This window comes from Peromyscus maniculatus, chromosome 9 (assembly GCF_049852395.1).
Source record: "Peromyscus maniculatus bairdii isolate BWxNUB_F1_BW_parent chromosome 9, HU_Pman_BW_mat_3.1, whole genome shotgun sequence".
NCBI classification, from domain to species: Eukaryota; Metazoa; Chordata; class Mammalia; order Rodentia; family Cricetidae; genus Peromyscus; species Peromyscus maniculatus.
The window spans coordinates 97,022,648-97,029,576 of record NC_134860.1 but is presented as its reverse complement, the minus strand read 5'-3'; the positions used below and the strand labels follow the sequence as shown (position 1 = coordinate 97,029,576).

Sequence of the window (6,929 nt, the reverse complement as noted above, 5' to 3'; positions counted from 1 at the left end):
GATTATTTGTTTTTTGGTTTGGTTTTTTGTTTATTTGTTTGTTTCCTTTTTTGGGTTGTTTGTTTTCAAGACAGAGTTTCTCTGTGTAACAGCTCTGGCTGTCTTGGAACTCACTGTCTCAAAAAAAAAGTAGACCAGGCTGGCCTCCAACTCACAGAGATCTACCTACCTCTTCCTCCCAAGTGTTGATTAAAGGCCCTTGCTTCAACAACAACAACAACAACAAAAATTAAATTAAATATCTGTATGATCTGGCCATGGTGGGCATAATGCAAAAGGATCATGAATCAGCATACCCAACACTTACATACATGTACTCATTGCTGCACTGTTCACAGTAGCCTACCTATAGATCAGATAAAGAAAAAGTGGCCAGGCGGTGGTGGGGCAGGCCTTTAATCCTAGCGCTCGGGAGGCAGAGCCAGGCGGATCTCTGTGAGTTGTGAGTTCGAGGCCAGCCTGGGCTACAGAGTGAGTTCCAGAAAAGGTGCAAAGCTACACAGAGAAACTCTGTCTCAAAAAACCAAAAAAAAGAAAGAAAGAAAGAGAGAGAGAGAGGAAGGAAGGAAGGAAGGAAGGAAGGAAGGAAGGAAGGAAGGAAGGAAGGAAGGAAGGAAGGAAGAGAGAGAGAAAGAAAGGAAGGAAAAAAAGTGGTCTGTATACACAATATTTTTCAGCCATAAACAAGGACAGTTATAGAAATTTCAAGAAAAATAGATGGAACTGTGATTCATCACGTTAAGCAAAAGTGTCAGACTCAAAAAGAAAAATACCATGTTTTTTTCCTCATAAGTGGACCTTAAGGAAATAACAAAAAAGGATTACTTAGGAAGAGGAGAGAGGGACAAGAAAGGGTAATGGGTAAGGCTGGGGCTATATCTCACCTGGAAGAGAGCTCATGTGGCATACATAAAGCCTTGTGCGTAAAAACCAGGCATGATGGTACAGGAACTCAAGAAGTAGAAGCAAGAGGATCAGAAGTCCAAGGTCATACTCAGCTACATAGCAAGTTCAAAGCATGGTCTACATGCATATGAAAAAAATAAAGCAAAGAAAGAGTAGAGTGAATATCATCGAAGTATATGATCCACATGTATGGAAATGGCATAGTCAAACTCATAGTTGAATATTATTGACATGTATTAACAAAAACAGATAGAAACGTTTTATGTAACACTGTTAAGATTTGTGTTTGCCTCATCCAGGCTTGGTGGCACAGACCTGCAATCCCAACTACTTGGAAGACTGAAGCAGAAAGATTGAAAGCCAAAGGCCTACGTGGTAAACTAGGAGTACTGGGGATGCAACTTGGTGGAAGAGGTACTTGTTAGTTATGTGCCAGGCCATGAGTTCAACGCCCAGCACTGAAAGCAAATACGCATCCATATCATATATATATGATGTATATGATAAATGGAACAAAAAAGACCAAAAATTAAAAGTTTTAACCTAAACCAAGAATTGATACCTTATTACTTAAGTATATAGATTATGAATTTAATTTCAATATGTTGAAATCAATTTTCATATATTTGAACTAAACTCTGCATAATCTTTCTCTGTATAAAGGTCACTCTCATACTTACCGGGCCAAGGAGATGCCATGAACACGAAGGTGTTTTCCCAGGGCGGAGCCTATTCGTCACACTCCGGATGTGCTGACCCCTGCGATTTCCCCGGATTCGGAAAACTCGATGGCGCAATTAGTAGTAGCGGGAGACTGTGTTCGCACTCTCAGGGGGAAAAAAAGTCCCTCTCAAAGAAGACAGGGTCCAGAGATGGCTCAGTAGGTAGAGGTCCTTTGCTGTCAAACCTGACTGCTCCCCAGCCCAAAAGGAGAGTAACTCCCACAAGCTGTCCTCTGAGTTCCACATGTTCTCCATGGTGTGCACACCTCCACACACACACACTCACATATAAAATACTAATAAATAAATGTAACCGAAAATATATAAGAGAAAGGAAACCACCTGATATGGACAGCTTTGACACGGAGTCACCCAAAAATGTTTAGAGCAACAGTCTTTATTAGCCTTGGAGGGAAAATCATGATTAGTAGAATCATTCAGAACAAAGAAAGAAACCAACTTTTCCCAGGTTATCTAAGAGAGTGGCTTGTCTTTGGGGATATCTGTGGAAATATATATCAAATTTGGGGTGTTGTCCATAAAAACAAACCAGGAAAAAAAAATCAACTTCCCACTACTGGGAGCTGTTACGTTTACTCTATTGCTACTTTTACTAAAACGTAAATTTCTGGCTAGGTGGTGGCGGTAAATACTTTTAGTCCCAGTGATACCTGGGAGGCAGAGGCGGGCGGATCTCTGTGAGTTCGAGGTCAGCCTGGTCTACAGAGTGAGCTCCAGGACAGGCTCCAAAGCTACACAGAGAAACCCTGTCTCAAAAAACAAAACAACAACAACAACAAAGTAAACTTCTCTCGCTTGTCTCCTCCCCAATAAACCACATATTCCCACTACATTAGGGACCATTCATTTTAATAACCAGGACTTTAATTTTTTTTCTTTGAACTTCTTGGGATGCTAATATATCATGTCACCCTTTCTGGGTGAACCCTGTAACGTGTTTCATGGGCCTGAGATTAACCCTAAGATCTTTTTCCAGACATGCTCTTCACAAACACAAACGCTAACCCAATTAATTGGCTTCATGCCTTAGCTTCCTAGATTTATCCAGTCCTATAAGGATCTCTGACCTGCTTTCAATTGTTTACACTGGCCCTGACCTGGCACTCACAGCCACAGGGCACAATTTCTGGCATTTTCCCACATGCCCCACCCACTTCAACTGCAAACCAAGTCTGTCAAGGAAGAGCATTACACCTCAGAGCTGGGAAGACTATTTGAAAATAATTCTGGGGCTGGAGAGATGGCTCAGTGGTTAAGAGCACTGAATGCTCTTCCACAGGACCCGGGTTCAATTCCCAGCACCCACATGGCAGCTCACAACTGTCTGTAACTCCAGTTCCGGGGTACCCAACACCCTCACACAGACGTACATACACTAATGCACATAAAATAAAAATAAATAAATTCTTTTTTTTTTTTTTTTTTTTTTTTTTTTTTTTTGGTTTTTCGAGACAGGGTTTCTCTGTGTAGCTTTGCGCCTTTCCTGGAGCTCACTTGGTAGCCCAGGCTGGCCTCGAACTCACAGAGATCCGCCTGGCTCTGCCTCCCGAGTGCTGGGATTAAAGGCGTGCGCCACCAACGCCCGGCAAAAATAAATAAATTCTTAAAAAAAAAAAAGAGGGGGCTGGAGAGATGGCTCAGAGGTTAAGAGCACTGGCTGTTCTTCCAGAGGACCTGAGTTCAATTCCTAGCACCCACATGGTGGCTCACAACCATCTATAATGAGATCTGATGCCTTCTTCTGACCTGCAGACATGCATGCAGGCAGACCACTGTATACATAATGAATAAATAAATCTGAAAAAAAAGAAAGAAAGAAAAGAATTCTGGCTTAGTTGGTGTTCAGACTTCAAAGGCTACTCAATAACCATCTAACATTTCCTGAACTTTGGGTTAAAGGTCCTCCACTGAAAATGAGGAGTTTTAACAAAAATAGATGAGATTCCTACAGTTATGAAGGGAGGGATTGGCCAAAGTGTGATGTGCCCTAGGATCACACAGAAACATAAGAACTGTAGAGAAAGGGTAGAACAGAAAAGATTCCTCACTGGCTATGGAGTCAATGTGAAATGTCAGTGACTAGACCAATCTGACTCCAGGATTGCTCCAATGTCAAGGGCAAAAAGTACTGTACAAAGACTTGGAGAATGGAACCGGGCGGTGGTGGCACATGCCTTTAATCCCAGCACTCGGGAAGCAGAGGCAGGTGGATCTCTTTGAGTTCGAGGCCAGCCTGGTCTACAGAGTGAGTTCCAGGACAGGCACCAAAACTACACAGAGAAACCTTGTCTTGGGAAAAAAAAAAAAAAAAGACTTGGAGAATGGGACTGGAAAGTTGGCTCAGTGGTTAAGAGCACTTGTTGCTCTTGCAGAGGACCTGGGTTCAATCCCCAGTACCTATATGGTCACAATCATCTGTAACTCCGCATCTAGATCCAACACCCTCTTCTGACTTCCTTAGGCTCCAGGCACACGTGTTGCACATAGACCCGCAGGCAAAACATTCATACATAAGCAAAACACTCATACACATAAAATAAATAAATCTTTTTTTTAAAAAAAGTCTTGGAGAATAATATCTGACCGACTGTGCCATTTCCTGGGATTGAGAATACAAGATGATGTCCTGATCTTTTGATTATGTTGGCCAATTGAGTTTGGGCTGTAAGGAGTCTGAGATGCACATGGGATTATGAGGTGATGTCCAACATGACTAGATGAGAGAGGACAGCTCAGAACTCCATGAACTAGAATTTGCAGGCTCGAGAGTCGTCAGCACATGCAGGTTTGAGTGAAAAGATTGCTCCAAGACAACATGAAGCCAGGGGAGAAGAAAGCAAGATGGCATTCCAGAGACTTAGGACCCTGAAGTACTGAGGACAAGAAGGGGGCCAGGAAAAACTGCCAGAGATCACTAAAATTAAAAAATAGGCATTGCATTTGTTTTGTTTGTGAATGAGGGGGAGAGTCGTTGTGGGTGGGTAGGTGTGTGGGTGTGGTGTGAATATCATGGAGTGCACATGGGGAGATGAGAAGACACCTTGTGGGAGTCAGTTTTCTCCTTTCATCATGGAATTGGACACTGACCAAGAGGCCCGTTCAGCAAGCAGACAGCTATGATTTTATTGGGGAGTGTGAAGATATTCTTAGGACCTCTGCTCTGTTTGAAGAAAATGTTCAACATATAGGTCAGAAGAGAATGATATAAAAACAATCCCAAACTACAAATGACATGACAAAGAAACTCAGCATGGCAAGATCTTCTCACAGCAAGGAAGGAAGAAAGAACACTGGTGGTGTAAATGGCTGCCCAGGAGGGATGATGGTTTCTCCTGCCCAGGAGGAATGATGGTTTCTCCTTTGCCGCTTTCTACATGAGAATGAAGATGAAGCTGTAGCGCCCGCCCAGATGTCCACCTGAAAACAAGGCAAAGCAGATGCGCAGGAGAAAGTGCTGCACTTGGAATCAGGGTTCCATCAGCCCTACCACTGATACACCTTCTAAGATGGAAAGTTCTTTTCACAGAAACTCAAGAGGGAAGGTTCCTCAAATAACCAGTCATGACTCACTAACACTGTCTGTCTCTTTCTCTCTGTGTGTGCGCACAAGTGCGTGTGTGCGTGCGTGTGTGTGCGTGCGTGCGTGCGTGCGTGCGTGCGTGTGTGTGTGTGTGTGTGTGTGTGTGTGTGTGTGTTGTCCTGGCTGTCCTGAAACTTGCTCTATACAGCAGTAGACTGCTTTCAAGCTCAGAGTTCAGCTTGCTTCATGCTTGGATTAAAAGAAAGGACCACCACACCTAGTAATTTTTTAATACTATTTTTCTTTTTAAAGGTTATAATACAGTTACATCATTTCTCCCTTCCCTTACCTCCTTCCCAACCCTCCCATGTATGTCCCACCTTGCTCACTTTCAAATTCATGGCCTCTTTGTCTTTAATTGTTGTTACAAATGCACATAAATACAACCTGCTCAGTCTGCATAATGTATATACGCTACTTGTATGCATATGACTATTTCAGAGCTGACCATTTGGTATTGGATAACCAATCGGTGTGCTCTTCCCTGGGGAACACTATGTCTCCCACTCACAGCATCCTTAGAGGCAGTAGCTTTTTGTCTCAGGTTGAAGCCTAGTTGAAACCTTCTCCTTTCCTATTAGCACATCTACTGGTGGTGTCCTTATTCGGGTCTTGTTTAGGCAGCCATGTTGGTGAGCTTTCATGAGCATAACTTCTCTGACGTTTCTTTTTTTTTTTTTTTGGTTTTCCTCTGAGATTTCTAGGGGACAGAATCTCACAACAAACTGCCAGTGCCTCAGACCCTTACTGTCTCCCCCTCTCTTTTTCCACAATGATTCCCGAGCTGTAGATGGAGAAGTTGTGTTTTTCACGTATCATTTGGGACTGGGCTCCACACATCTTCACTTTGATAGGTTGTGGTTTTCTGTAATGATCTTTGTTGCAAAGGGAAGTTTCTTTGATGAGAGCCTGCCATGATGTTTTAAAAATAAGTTTTATATGAAATAATTGGCTGTGTGGCTTTTAGTTGACTCACCATTCGGTTGTTATTGTTGGCCATGCAACATATTTCCTAGTTACAGCACAGCAATATACCAGACTCATACAGGACCAGGCATCAATTTTTTAAATACAAAAAACTCAAAATGGGTGTGGTGGCATGTGCCAGCAGTGCCAGCGTTTAGGAGGCAGAGGCAGAAATGGATTTTTATTATTCAAATTCAGAACAGCCAGGGCTGCAAACTGAGACCTTCTCAAAACAACAGCAAATAAACAAAAGCAAACAAGCAAAGCAAAAATGTTCCGAAGGAATGCTGTTGTGGTTCTTGGACACCGGTTTTTGTTTTGTTTTGTTTTGTTTTGTTTTTTTAACATAATCCTATCTTCTTGGGGCCCTGGGCTGCAAGGAAAGCAGAACATCTCTGCTGGTGGTTTCAAAGAGGAACTCAAGGCCTGGTGATAAACACCTTTAATCTCAAGACTCAGGAAGCAGAGGCAGGTGGGTCTTTGTGAGGTCAAGGTCAGCAAAGACTACACAGTGAGACCTTATCTCAAAATAGAGAGAGAGAGAGAGAGAGAGAGAGAGAGAGAGAGAGAGAGAGAGAGAGAGAGAGAGAGAAGTAAAGTGTTACAGGAAGCCAGTTAAATTCTTAACCATCTTTTCAGAATAACTCTTAGAAATACTGCTTCACCTTCCCTCTGGTGGCATGGGAGATAAACTAACTGCATACTGGCTCAGCCCTCTCCTGCCGGCCTGAGAA

The 6,929-nt window shown here is 42.8% G+C and overlaps 1 non-coding gene across 1 annotated transcript; it reads left to right on the top strand.

Moving 5' to 3' along the window:
• The first annotated feature begins 1,578 nt into the window (after window positions 1-1,578).
• On the top strand, window positions 1,579-1,739 carry LOC121832479 (U1 spliceosomal RNA). The gene has a single exon (XR_006076133.2). It is a non-coding gene; the product is annotated as a U1 spliceosomal RNA (small nuclear RNA).
• Window positions 1,740-6,929: the final 5,190 nt, after the last annotated feature.